Here is a 16131-nt window from a genome sequence, read left to right on the forward strand (position 1 = left end):
CACAAATCCAAACCCTAAGCCATCTTTCCAACAATATCCCAACATTCCTAAACTTCCCGCTATTACCAATAGCCAAACCCATAGTCTGTTACAAATGTCATCAACCTGGACATCTAGTGGCGAATTGTCAAACCAAAAAGCCAACTGTTCGCATCAACTATTTGGGAGCGACAGAAGATGAAGAACATGAAGAAATGCCAGATTTCAAAAAGACGATAACGACATCGATACTACTAGATACTTTACCAGGTATGCCAAATCCCCATTCTTTATTAATGATGAAATGTCTTGTGCATGGTAAAGAAAAGACTGTTTTACATGATGATGGGAGCATACACCACTTTATTTCTGCAAAATTGGTCAAAGAATTGAATTTACATACTGTTTCTACACATTATCGTATCAAGGCTACATTCTTAGGCACTAGATACAATGGAACACAAGAAGTGCATGACTTAGAAATTAAAATTGGTGATTATGTTGAACGTAGAAATTTCTTAGTTATGCCTTTGCAATCTAGTGATATTATCTTAGGAATGCCTTGGCGTCATCAGTACAATCCCGATATAGATTATTCCACACATTCAATGAAGATTCATTCTAATGGAAAACAAATCACATTGTTTGGTATGCACACTTTCGATAATTTTCCATTGCTTAGTCATAGACAGGCTAAACGTGGATTACGAAAAGGTAGCAAATCTTATTTAATATGGGTGAATGAAATTGAAGCTAAAGAAAATCAGATGCATCCTAAGCACACACAATTTCTTTCAAAATTTCAAGATTGTTTTGCTGTTGACTTACCACATGGCTTACCACCTATACATCCCGAAGATCACAGAATAGACCTAATTCCTGGATCACAACCACCATGTAAAGCACCATATAGACATAACCAAACTGAACAAAAAGAAATTCAAGCCCAAGTTGAAGAATTGTTAACCCGAGGACTCATTAGACCTAGTAGTTCTCCGTTTGGTGCACTTGCTCTATTACTGAAGAAGAAAAATAACACCTATCGCATGTGCAGTGATTATCGTGCCCTAAATAAGATCACTGTTAAGAATAGATATCCGATTCCTAGGGTAGATGATCTTATGGACAAACTACAAGGATCTGCAATATTTAGCATGAGACCTAAGTGCTTACCCCTCACTGATGGCTCCACATTGAGCTAATAGCAATTGAGGACAATTGCTATCCCACCCCAGGGGTATGATGCTAGGAGGCATATTCCACGGTGGATTTCATGAGGTTTTGTGGTGGATTTCGTAAAATTATATTTATTGCCGGGGCTCATACACAAGGTGGATTCCTTGTGCGAAAAGTCGATGGGGACGCCTGTCCTTTTCGAGTGTCTTGTTAATTTAATGTGCAAGTGGGTGATTCCATAGCAGGTGATTTCGCAAAATACATATTTAAATTAATGGACGTTTATGAGTTTAGAGTGCGCACTCGTAATAAATTAAGGTTAGGATTGAGTTCTAACCAATTTATTTATTTTGTAGCTGAAGACTGATAGGTATTCACTTTTTTCGGTTTAATTTTATTATTTTCTAACAATTGTGAATGCTTCAGTTGAGCGATAGCGTGTATTCAAGTTATTTAGAAGAAATTATCATTTTTGATGGGCGTACAGTGGCACCAATATTTATTTTGATGTGCTTATTTATTGAAACGCCTGACATTTATTTATTATTTTGAATGCACATGGGCACACGATTTAAATATTTGTTATTGGACATTGTATTTGGGCACAACCTGACTCTTTGGGCACCCAATAGCTTTAATTCTTTAGTCACGGGACAAAAGCAAACACAAAAGCTAAAGCGTGCTAATTGTAAATTGGGCTATTTTTTAGCTTGGAGATGAATAATATATAAAATACATGCTTTGTGGAGTGCACACACAAGGCATGGGGAAGATTGTACCCAATTAGTCTTTTGCTTCATGTCGTGCAAGTCTTCTCTCTTGTTTTTTGTGCAAAAGTAGAGTTCTTTTGTCCTTGGGGACCTTCTGGGACTCGCTACGTGTGCATACAACATCCAATCTTCTGTGCACCATCACTATATGGAATGTTTGTGCAAGACCTATTGTGGATGAGTTCGCATAGGCTTTTGTTGGATGTGCTATCTGTTAGAATATCAAACATGAGTAGACCCTTTGATGCAGATGAAACTAGCAAAGCTACTTGAAGATGAAACCAAAGTGATGGGTCTAAAGACAGATTGGCATGATGCCAATGATGTTGTTTCTATGTTAAATAAGAGAGAGATATCACACACTAGGTTACAAATTAATTCTACTACTCGAGTCTCTTCTTCTATACCTTCACATGTATCTACTCTTGTATCTTCCCCAATAGCTATTTCTATGCCTTTATCTATTCTATGTTTAAACCACTTGTTTCTTTGGCTCCTCTTGCCAAGGATAAGGGCATGGATGAGTTAATTAGAAGTATGAGGGAGCTAAAGCTAAAGATGTCAAGAGTGGAAGAACAATTAAAGGCTATAGGTCCATTTATAACACTTCAGATTTTGGGAGGAGAAGCCTTTGTGCGTAGATACATGTGGTGCAATAGCACCAAACATAATCATAGGGATTGCAAGACCTTTAAAGAGGCTCATAGGTAGAATTTAATTTTTTGGTAGGATGGGAAGATTTTCTCTATTAAAATGAGACAACCTATAGCTACGAACTTTTTTGATAGGAGGCATGAAGAAGACCCTTGAGGATATGGCTCTATGGACTATCTCTACCACTGAAGATGCAGTATTCTTGGCTTTAGATTGAAAAGAAGCCTAAAGGCAAAAAGATGAAGCTATGGACCTATGCTTTGCAGATTGTAGGAAAGGAAAGGGTGCCTCAAATAGATTTGGCTAGTGCATATAAGACTATTAAGTGAAGAATGGATTGGTTGCCCCTATTAATACCTACTCAATTTATGCCTACTTGGCTAAAAATCAAAATATAGAAATGATGGTAGATGAGAGTAGAGATGCTTTGATAGAGGAGAGTATATATGTTTTGATAGAGAAGAGTGTAGATGTTTCAACAAAGGATAGGATATTGATGATGCAGAGAGCCTGACTAGGGATGCTTCTATGCTATCTAATTTATAGGTTAGTGTTGATGATACTTATGCAATCACTGTGGTTGCAAATGCAGTATTAGAGGAGGGTGCACATGTCTATATATGATGATGTGGATCAACTAGCCATTGACATTACTATAAAAGTGTCCATTGATGATGCTTTAACTAAGAAGGTAGATACAACAACAATAATACATGCACATAATACATTGAGGATGAAACAATGCCTACAAATACAAGTTCTACATTGGCATTATATACAACTAATCTAGGAACTCAAAATCAGGATGCTATCACGATGGTATAGATGGGGTAGATGTAGATTTTTTCAAGAGGGCATCACACTTCTATTTATTCTAAATATAGAGATGCCAAAGTTTGTGCAAGTGAAATAAATGATTAGGCAAGAGGTATCTATCATGGAGGATGCATCTTTATGAAGATTTTGTATGGATATGGGTCTTGGTCCAGTGTTAGGCCCTTGTTGATTAGTCAACTTGATCTATTCATGTCTTAAGTGTGGGGATGTGTCCATGCATATCTTGGTTGCATACATTTGTGAACATCCTATTAATCAATCCTTACATGATACCCCATTTTCCTTATGCTCTGTCGAGGTCCCTTCCTCACCCACCCACCCCATTCTAAGATGTTTCCATTGTCTTTATTATGCTTTCAATTGTTTTATCATTTTGTTGATCCTCCATGTGAACGCACCATATGTTCATCAAAATTGCAATCTAATCCTATGGCCCTATTTTCCCCTTCGAACTAGCCACTTTTCCTTTTTATGGTCCTCAGTTCCAAGCCGTGGTTCTTGAGTTATTAATTTTTGAAGAAAACAAAAGTGGCTATGTTTGCTGGATCAAAATCAAGTGGGTTACTAATATTCAAAATGATGGGGAAAATTGCAATAGTTCCATACAATCCATGTGGATTTACACATTCTTGAATGTTGCAAAGATTTGATATGCTATCGTTACAATTTAATCCTAGAGGGTCTATTGGTTTTGTGGATTTGCATACTAAGGGTCACATATTATGTGGGATATATGAGGTTTCAATACCTTATGATCAGAGTGGGAGTGCTTTGGGTAGCTATGTATTCTTGAGGATGACCATGATTTGGATTTATATTCATGGTAGTAGTATAATTATAGGCATGATTGCTTGGATGTAGACAAGATGACTTTTTTATCTTGGGGGGATGCATAGCTTGGCACATACTAGAGGTTGTGCAAGTTTAGAGGGGGTAGATATTGTGTGGTTACATGTTCAATGAACAAAAATAAGAAAATTACATCCACATCAATATTCTAGATATATGCTTATGGAATACTTTCTCATGAACATGACATACATTTTAGGTTTAGAATTGGTCCCCAAAATAGCCTAAATATTCATTATTGAGTTTTATTAACTTAATAATAAGCTTGGATGGATACAAACTCTTGTAAGAATTTATCTTTAAGTGCTATAGGGCATGCAAGTCGCCTAGAAATACAAAATAGCAACACATTTTACGAAAAGTGAAAATTTTTGCTATAAAAATATGATTTTTGTAAGTATGTCCATATTGCCTTATAAATTAGGTTTGTTCCAATCAATTTGAGTACCTCGCCAACCATATTTTGAGTTTTGATGATAAAGTAAGAGTGAAAACAAGTTGGTCAGGATAGGACTGCAATCCTTGGATTTTGATACATGGTTTATTTCTTAAGGTTTCTACTTCCCTACTATTGGTGAATGCTTTGAGCTATCAAAGGCACAGTGCATGTGTGTAATCCAAGAGTGTATTTGTAGTATACATAGTGATTTATTGAGTAATTTACATGCTTTTTCCTTCTCTTGATTCTATTTCCTCACTTATTTCTTTCCTTGAACCCTTGTGGTTTGCGGATTTATAAGTACTCCCCTCAACATGTGGATATCATGTGCTTAGACTTTCAGTGAATATATTTTTTTAAAAAGGCATCCATATCAATTATCAAAATATATGCTTATGGAATACTTTCTCATGACCCTGACAAACTTTTTAGGTTCAGAACTAGACTTAAAAATAGTCTAAATATTGATTATTGATTTCATTAAATTAATGATATTTTTTGGTAGAATCTAAAGTGGTACAAGGAATCCAAGCCTAAAAATAAAAAAATATTACATTTTATAAAAAGTGGCATTTTTTATTAGGAAAATACAAATTTTGTAATTTTTCCCACAGTACCTTGTAGATTAGTCTATTTCGGTCAATTTGAGTACTCGAATGACCATATTATGAGTTGAGAGGGGAATGTTAGAGTGAAAACAAGTTGTAGCAGCTTTAGGATAAGATTATTGACCTCATGGTTTTGATACAAGGTTTCTTCCTAAAAGCTTTTATTTTCCTATTGTTAATGGATGCTCTAGACTATCAAAAGAGTGTTTATACTCCAAGAGGGTGTACATTCTCTCCAAGAGGGTGTCTAGAATGTACAAATTATTTTTCAGAGGTATATATAGAGTAATTTTTAATTCTTTGTCTGTTTTTAGTGGATGCTTTAGGCTATCAAAAGAGTGTCTGTAATCCAAGAGGGTGTCTATAGTAGATAAAGTCTTTTGTAGAGTAATATATAGAGTATCCTTGACTCTCTTGATTCTTCCTCCCATCTTTTCTATTCTCCTGAACCCTTGTGGTTTGTGGCTTGGTACATACCCCCCTCAACACTGATAATGTCAATCATTATTACACTCGTATAAATTTTTGTCATTTTAGGGGTTAATGAGCCCTCCTCATTGATCATTATTTGCCCCACATTACGTGGAATTCTTGTAACGTCTATCGTAGAGGATGGCTATGAAGGGATGATTGCAATATAGTCTTATTTCCTTGCTTAACAAGATAGTCTCATGAAACTAAAGTATCTAGAGCATACGCTTGGTTGGTTTCTTGTTCACTCCTACAACAGGTTGGTGTACTTTGTATTTGGAAAATTCACATGAAGGATAGCATGAACATGTCTATCTTTTCTAATGTAAATCTTCCCCTCCCTTGAAATAAAGAACTAGTTCTCTGTATATTTCACTATTGGTTTGACAATGAGAGAGGGTGTGTGTGTGTGTGTGTGTGTGTATGTGTGTAGAAAGAGAGAGAGAGAGAATAAATCACAGGTGTAAGTTCCATTTTGTCCTTTCAAGTGGTACCTTAATACTTTGGCATTCATCACAATGCTTTACAAAACATGATCTCCTTTAAAAAGGTAGACCACCAAACTTGTGGTTATAATATATTTCAAATCCTGATATTGGATTGAAGTGCCATTTGATATCCCTCTATGTGATCCTTGTAGCACATCCTCCATCTCATGCTCATAAACACATATTCTTAGTCGATTGTCCTATCTTAGCTAGGAAAGGTCTTCTACTATCATTTGGAAGGGTTGGGTCTTGAGAGGCATATGAGTCTTGCTTTTTCTATATGAAAGTTAGGTATTTCTTGCTCGAGAAGTTGCATATCATCATATATCCAATAAGGTGTTAGGTCAGCCTTCAATAATTGGGCATCCTATTTTATTTTGAATAAATGGAATTAAGAATATTGTTATCCTATTTTATTTTGAATAAATGGAATTAGGAAGATTGTTATCCATACACATTGCTTTCTTGCCACTTGTTATTAAAGACATTTGTTCATCCATATAACATTTCTTGCATTTCTACATGATCACTATAATATCAAATTCTAGTAGTAGTGGAAGCAATTAAGATATGTGGCTAGTGGCGCATGGCTTATTTACCAAACATGGCAATGCTTGATAGAAGGTGATGGAACTAAAGAGAAGATAGTAACGAAACTCCTTCCCATCATATACCATTCCTAACCCTTGCCTCTCCCAATAGTGGAGTAATTCATATCCATGTCTATGAGCTATCTCTAATAAAGCTCAGTGGAAAATCTAGGTTATGCTAGCTTGCTTGTCATAGCACCATATCAATAGCAACTTTGGAGGCATTGATGTGTGTATAGAATGTTATTTTTTGATTTGGAGATCTTAAGATGGGTACTATGATTAGAGATGTTTTTAGGGATTCATATCTACCTTAGTATTCCTTGGCCCATTCTTAGATCACAAGGAGCTTGTACAAAGGTCTTGCCCATTGTGAAACAATTTATCATGAAGCATCCATACTACTAGATATGGCCTACATGATTACACAAATCTTTGCGGCATCCATAGCCATAACATTCTTGGCCATGACATGGTCTAGCATATTGAGTCTATGTTTTGCCTAGGATTCACAAACTTAACATTTTAGAGACTTGAAAGAAAGTTGATATTACCACATTGTTTGAAGACTAGTCATAACTTCTCTAAGTGTTTGTTTCAACTAAAATTGACATAAATATCTCCACAAATGATTGCATCCATTTTGACAAGATATCGTTGAAAGTAGTACATATCGACCACTAGAAAATTTTTGATACATTAGTCAGGCCAAAGGGAATGATAACGTGCATGACCACTCTCCATTCAATGGCAAAGTTATATTATGCCAGCCATCTAGATGCACTTGCACTTATGAGAATTCACCTAGGAAGCTGTATCTCTCTTTGCCTCTCATATGCTTCATTATGTGCTAAATGTAAGATAATGGGTAGTGATCTATCTTGGTGGTAGTATTTAATTTTTTTGGTATATATATATACTTTAATGTTACCATTCTTATAAAGTACCACATTCACACAAACTTTAATTTTACCATTCTTCTTAAGTGCCATGACAAATGGTGACTGACATCCAATCAGTATGCTCAACTTCATAGATGAATCCTACCTTGAGGGGCTTATCTAGCTATTTTGAAATAAGATGCACAATTAGATTCATTGGATAAAGTTGTTGCTTAGTGGGATTGGTATTGGTACTGCTAGTGATTGTATATGGGGTGGGATTCCCTTGAGATTAGTATAAGCCTGAGGGAATACATATTGGAATTCTTTGAGCAAACTAATGAGCTTTTACTCATCTTCTTCTATGAGTTCCTTAGCAATGTACATCAGCCTTGGTATTTTTCCTTCTTCACTAAGATTTACCTATTTAACAATATTAGGTCCCTCACTCAATTCACTTGATTATCCTCTCTTCACACCATGCATCATGGTGTTACAGTCTTCCTTCTTGAATTTCATAAATTATTAAGGAAGATTCTATGGTTTCTTTTGGTTCTTAATATATAGTATTTACTTTTTAAGCATCCTTTTCACCATCATCTCAAATGAATAGGAAAATCTCTCTTTTTCTATCACTATTTTCCCCATTGAGAAATCTTAGGATTTATCTAGACTACATTCAAACTTTGAGATCAACTCTGACTCTTGAGGAGAGTTTGCCTCTACATCCTCACCTCCCATCTCGCAAGGACTTCAAGAGTTAGAATAAGGTCTGACAGTGTGGACATATACCATGATCATTCACAATCTAGTACTTCCAATGGTCAAGTAGTTACATTTTGGATTTTATTTTGACTACTCTAGCATCCACAAAAGTAGTCCTTTAACCTTTAAGAGTTTTGGATCTACTTGGATTTTCTTGATAAGCTTTTTTTTTGCATCATAAGTTAGTGGACTATTATCTATGTCCTTTTCACTTCCGTATTTTGATGACTCATCATCTATTTTGCTTCCATTCTCAACATTGGAGTATTCTATTCTCATCTAGGATACCACTAGGTTATTGTGATAGTCAAACAAGGCGCCTAGTGTAGTTTGGGCCATTGCCTATTTGCTTGCTCTGAAAATTCTTTAAAAATCAATAAATTAGCTTCACGATTATCATTGAGGAACCAATACCATTGTTATTTATTTTTTGAAGTTTGAGTTTGTTAGTTGGAATATATAGTCCTCTCATCTTGGTTTTAGTGACAACTTAGGATTCATCATGACTACTCGCATCAAGTTTGTATTTATGCTAGGTTTAGTCATGTGCATAGTGGTCTTCTCCTTCTATCCTTGATCATTCACTCATGATCCTCTTTCTATTCTCCATTTTTTATGAATGGCAAGCTCAATGTTGCCAATATATGCATCAACTCGTATTCATCCTTAATGCAAAATGTATTTGTTGAGTGGACTTGATGGTGATGAGCAATGTTGCTGCCCTTTCTATGTAGAATACATAAAAGAACAGAGAAATACTTCATGAAGCAAATGCCTAATCTCACACCCAGAAATCATAGTAACTCAGAACTAACCATATGAAAGCATAGATACACCGTATTCAGCACTACTAATCAGAAAACAGAGAATGAATCACACAAGACATGCTACAAATGAGATCAAGATTTCAGCCATGATGGCGCCAACTGCCAGATCCTCTTCATAATTAGGTAGAAACATCATACATCAGGCTTGATCATCATCAGTGATCAGATAGACAAGAAGAACACACAAAATGCCCCATCAGGTCATGTTTTTCAACTACCCCCAAAACTGCACTTCATGAGGTAGTAAACTTCATAAGACATATAAAGGTTGCTTCACATAGAAAATAGTAATAACTAAGGTAATGCACCATTCTAAGGGTAAATGTAGTGTCAAGACAACGGCTAACAAGTAATTTGAAAGTTCTCTAAAATATTGAAGGTTGCATCCAAATCAACTAGTATGTTTAGTTCTCCATTGTTAACCTAAAAAGTGAAGGCATGACTGAAGATGTATGTTAAATCTAATGAAAGAATGAAAATATGAAGTGTTAGAATTACTTATTTTTTTAGATTGAAATATATCTATATTATTTGCATTGTGCAACTAATTTGGATTACACTAATATTTCTATAACATTAATTGAGGTCTATGATTACTCATATGCAAGTTATAAAATATCATGGAGTTAGTTAGAAAGACCTACAAAAATGTGAGGTTGTGGATACCAAACCTTATGTTCGATAGATTGGTTCAATTAACATAAAGTACATGCATAAATGAAAAGGTATTGGTTACGAGCCTAAGAAAGCGAGTGGATTTCCCAACTACTCAAGGAAAATCTAATCCCCAAACCTATATATAAAAAAGCCAAAAATATAAAAATAGAATCTCATTCTATTGTGTAATAACCTTGAGAGAAACCCTTCTTCTTGCTTCCATCTTATCCATTTGACCATCTTGCTAAGATCAAGGGAGAGAGAGTATGAGAGTGAGAGTGTGAGAAAGAGAATTGAAGATTGAAGCTTCTATCTCTTCTCATCTCTCTTGTCTTGTTTCCCTTCTTTTTTCATAGCTTGGAGGGTGGGAGGTAGAGTACAAGGTTAAGATTGATGCTAATTCTTCTCTACACTTTGTCTCTTTATTGAAGTGCTTCCATATTGGATGGATTGTGATGAGTAGTGGAAGTGGATCGAAGGAGCATCTTTGAATCGTGAAACTATTGATGTACCTTTGATGGTAAAAGAAGGTGATTCTACTACAAGGTTTTGGTTATTAGTTTTCTTACTTGCTAGTAATATGAGCCAACCATGTGATAGATGGTTGATTTGAAGAGAAATGATTGCATTTTTTGTACACATATTAGTTTGATAAGTCACTAATAAACTTATATTTGAATGTTGTAGGTCTCTCTTTTCATATCAAAAGCCATGGATGAAGCTTTAAAAAAAAACACATTTATATACTAGTGGAAGGATTCTATTCCACATGGAGAAGAAATAATACAAGGTTCTCAATAGTCATCCTCTTTAATAGCATGGGGTTTTCTATTCCTGGAGCATCCAAAATTTCTTCCTCATCTATACTTTCTGTGAGTAGGATAGACTCTTCTATCGTGCTTTCATAGTCTTCTACATTGTCATTTTTGTCCTCTTCGGACTCTATTTCTACCTTTGTGGGGGCTTTATAGGAGAAGAACAAACTCTTTGTTATGTCCTTTGCTTCTTCTTCTACGTTTGTCTCTGCTTTTGTCTTTGCTACGGTCTTTGTCTATGTCTCTATTTCTGGCTTTGCATCAGTCTCTATCTCTGTTTCTACTACGGCCATGTAATAGGGAAAACAATACATCCATGCTTCTATCTCGTTGTTAGAGGTGACTTCAGAAGTCGATTCGGGTTCATTGAGGGTTAAGATGATTTCATTTTTTGTTGATTTTTTATGGATTTTGAATGATGTTTAGCTATTTTGGAAGTGTTTGAGAGTATTTTGGATGAGGTTGATTATTTTTTGAAAGCTCATGATGGTTTATAATGGAGGTATGATGTTTTGACGTGTTTTGTTGATGTCCTATTAGTGTATGATTGTGCCTGTTTGAGTCTGTTGACCTTCTATTTTGCTCTGTTTTTCTTTTGTATGAGGGGTTTGAGTAAGGATTGATAAAGTTTCAGAGTGTTTGGAAGATTTTTGATTTATTCTTTATGGTTTTGAGTGATTTAAGCAAGCTCAAGGCTTTTAGATGACCTTCTGTTTTGTAATATTTCTGCAAAAAAATATTAAAGGACCTAGATCTTACGCAAAAGCGATTCAAATTAATCTCCTACAACAGAAAAACTTTGGGCTAAGTGCTCCACCCTCGTGCACTAACAAACACCGGCCCCACGTTGAGCATAAGAATCCGTGGCTCGAAACCGCAAGCCACTGTGGGAACACCCCTTCACAGGAAAAAAAAGGGGATAATAATTGTAAAATTTTTTTAACTCCCTCCCCTTCAGCCGTTGCATAGCGGGGAGAGGGAGTATGTGTGGAGTAGGTGTTATGGAGGAGCATGGGGAGGGGAAGCATGCTACCTGCCACTTGTGTGGCTACCTCCCCCCATTCAACCAATATGAACCCCCCTCCCAAGCTTGAGGGGAGAGGAGGAAGGAGGCAATCGTGCTACTGTCCGCCGACCGTGCTGCTACCCATCGCTAGTCCACCATCGCTGCCATCCATGACATGCCGCATGATTGTTGCACCCCATCATCGTCATCATCATCATCATCATTACCATCATCGTTCTCATCATCGTCTTCATCTCCAACGTCATCCTCTCCAATCATCCTCTCCACATCATCTCCCTGTTCTTCCACAACCTTGGAAGCTTCTATTGAAGCTTCCCTAGGCCTAGTTCACCCCGTGCCTCCGATTTTTTTAAAACCATGTCTTGCAAGGCTTGTGTCCTGCGCAAAGAAGGAGTTCTCGGCAATAACATCTCCAAAACTCATAAGCGGTGCCAAGGGGGATTTTGTTGACTCAAAATCTACTGCGTCAATGGCTCCTAAGCAAAAGTCGAGAGGAGCACACACGAGAGCTTCCACCCAAAGTACGAGAGTGGACAACGCCCCGATTTTGAATGCCCAGGTTCCTAAAGTTATTTTTGCATGGAAAGGATGCATTAAGCATGTTTAAATTCACATAGGAAACTTAAATGCATTGTGAAATTTATATACTCGCTCAATTTACAAAGTGTAGTTGCACGACAAGTACTTGCATTTACTTGCACTTCCATGATCAAGGGTAGTTGCATTTTTGAACACATGTTGCATAAGTTAAAAGATGGAATTGTGCAAAGGCGTCCTTGTTGCATCACGCAAAGGATAGGGTATATAACACAAAATGCAATTATGTAATAATTTCCTGGTTGTAAGATAATCGTAGACGGTCATTAAATGATGTCTCAATAGTTGCAATGTATGGAAAAGATTTATGAACTTTGCAATTCACATGCAAATGGATAATTACATTTTAGGTTGAGATAGGCGGTAAAAGAAGGATTAAATCAATGATGGAATCATGGCGTCTGATCATGAAGAAATGATTCACCCATGCATGGAGTTCTTTTATCAAAGTTTAATTTAGGAAAGGATGCATCTTCATTAAAATACTAAAGCTTGAATTCGATGCATAAAACGTAGGGTTTACTCCCTCTGTGACAACTAGAGGAGTCCTTGATGCATGTCACATCTAACACGCATACCAAGTATGTGAGTGGCATGTCCCAGATCTTTCATCTCAAAGCTCTTCTTGAGCTGAGCCTTAAGAGCATCTAGCTCATCATGAGCTTTTCTTGCTATCAGCATATCATCCACATAGAGTACCAAAATCAATAAAGAACCATCACGAGCTTTCTTCGTGTAATGATATGGATCCATAGCACTCCGATTGTAGCCCTCTGACTGCATAAAGGCATCAAACTTATGATACCACTCCCTAGGTTCTTGTTTCAAGCCATAAAGACTTTTCTTCAATTTGCACACTAGGTGCTCCCTGCCAAGTTCTGCAAAGCCCTTAGGCTACTTCATATAATTCTCATCATACAGGGCCCCATGTAAGAAAGCCATCTTGACATCCATCTGGTATAAATCTAAGTCAAGTTGAGCAACCAAAGCCAAGACTAAGCACAGGGTGGTCATCTTAACCACAAGAGAAAAGACCTCATCAAAGTCCACACCATGCTCCTGCTTAAAACCCTTTGCTACCAATCTAGCCTTGTATGCCGGCTTGGGGTGTCTAGGGGTACTTTTTAGCTTATACACCCACTTGCATGGCAAAGCCTTCTTGCCCGTAGGCAAGGAAACCAAATCCCAAGTGTCATTCTTATGCAGGGAGTCTATCTCTGACTGCATAGCCCTCTCCTAGGAGTGACTATCACCCCTGCGCCGCACAGCCTCATCATAAGTGAAAGGCTCTCCTGCATTTGTAATAAGGACAATGCATCGAGGATTGACATCTATCTGGTGGACGTCTGTCTCTAATAAACCATCTCACGCTAGGCTCTGCTGCCTGCCCAGCTACCTGTCCAGTGCCTTGACCATGAACATCTACTGCAGCTGTAGATTTTCCAACTGGCTGTGCGAGAGCTCTTGAATCCTCTTGAAATATGACCCTGCGGATCTCAACAACTCTTTCAGACTGCCTATGCATCTTGTTTTCATGGAAGACTACATCATGACTGCGGATGACTTTCCGCGTCTACGGATCCCATAGATGGTAACCCATCTCGCCTGCATCCCCATAACCAAGGAAAATGCATTTGACACTCTTGGGATCTAGCTTACTTCTCTTGTCCTTGGGCACATGGCAAAATGCCTCACATCCAAAGACACGGAGATGTGCATAAGAGGGGGGTTTTCCAGTCCATACCTCCTCTGCAACCTCGAAATACAAACTATTAGAAGGTGATCTGTTTATGACATACATAGCTGTACTAACTGCCTCAGCCCAAAAGCTCTGTGGTAGGCCTGTATGACTAAGCATACTGTGTACATACTCCTGGATGGTTCTATTCATCCGCTCAGCCAAACCATTATGGGAGGTGTAGGGGGCGGTCAACTGACGCTTAATACCCCTCTCATCACATAACTGCTCAAAAGCACATGAGACATACTCACCCCCATTATCTGACCTTAGGCATTCTAGCCTATACCCAGACTGGTTCTCAACCAATGCAAGCCATCTCTGAAACACAGCCAAGACATCCGATTTCAGCTTAATGGGATAAGCCCAAACTTTTTGTGAAAAATCATCTATGAATGTAAAAAAATACTTTGCACCACCCATAGATTGACAAGGAATGGGCCCACAGACATCCGAATGTACCAATGCCAAGGGCTCACTCATGCATGGCCTACCAGACTTCTTATGCATAGACTTAGTCTGCCTGCCATAAAGACAATGCTCACATGAATCTAAACATGCATAATCAAGGGGTGGTAAGTACTACAAACCAGAAAGCATTTTCATTCCCTTCAAAGACATATGGCCCAAATGGGCATGCCAAAGAGATACATGTGGGATAGAACCCATAGAAAAAACATGATCAAGGGAAGAAACTGATACAATCAAGGGGTAGAGACTGCCAGCCTTGGCACCTCTTGCAATCACAAGTCTGCCACCACGAGTGATCTTCCATGTAGAGTCTCCAAAAGATACATGATAACCTGTGTCATCAAGTTGTCCAGCTGACATGAGACTGTGTGTCAAAGCAAGTACATGACATACATCATGCATAACAAAACTACTGCCAGAAGGAAACTGTAGCCTAACATCACCAATGCCCACAATATCAAGAGAGCTATCATCACCCAAGCTCATAGTACCTGAAACAATATGGTATGAATGAAACCACTCTCGACAAGGTGTCACATGAAAGGATGCACCTGAGTCCAAGAGCCAACACTGTGCATACATAGAGTGTATCTCTGTCATCTGTGAAGCACTAGAAGAAGCTGCAAGGATATAATCATTATCATCAACATCCTCAGGTTGCATAACATTGATCCCTTCAATTTTAACACTGGACTTTGCAGGCATTATGCTGTGATAAGAAGACTTATCCTGCACTTTGTCTTTCCCCTTATCTTTGCATCTTTCATTGCACAATTCATAGCATTGTGGCCTAATATGGCCCTTTTTCCCACAATGGTGACAAGTAACATCTACATTCATGCATGAGATTTGCTACGTGACTTCCCACAAGACTTGGACCGAGATTTTTGAGAATCCCGTCCACGGCCACTACCACTGCCATGCTTTCCATATCCAGCATTCTTGCCTCTAATTGTCATAGCATGCGACACACGAGAGGCATCCAAATTCTTACGGTTAACCTCTTCTTGCAGAAGAGCACTCTCAACATGAGATAATTTCAAGGTAGCAGTAGAGGCACATAATGCAGTGCAGAATACATCCCATGACTCATTAAGAGTACCAAGCAAGAAAAGAGGAGTAACATCCTCTGCAAAAGTGATGTCTTGTGAAGTCAAGTTCTTGAGTATAGCATGGAACTGGCTCAAGTGAGTAGACATAGTCACATTCTCCTTCATGCGCAGATCCATAAGCTACTTCAACGAATACATTTGACTTGCTGGACTTTTCTTGTCATAGAGATTCTTGATTTTATCCCACAACTGCCATACACTCTGTTCTTCCTCAAATACATTGTAGTGAACCTTTTCTGTGAGAGACAATACAATGGTGGACTTGCATAACTCATCAAGCTCAAACCATTCCTCATCTGGCATAGTTGCAGGCGGATGCCCAGTTAGCCTCAAAGGTTTGATCTGCTATTTTTGCACCAACACCTGCCAAATCTGGCTCT

Source organism: Lygodium microphyllum, chromosome 9, assembly GCF_053477565.2.
Source record: "Lygodium microphyllum isolate KBCC chromosome 9, Lygodium_microphyllum_v1.1.10, whole genome shotgun sequence".
Classification (NCBI taxonomy): Eukaryota; Viridiplantae; Streptophyta; class Polypodiopsida; order Schizaeales; family Lygodiaceae; genus Lygodium; species Lygodium microphyllum.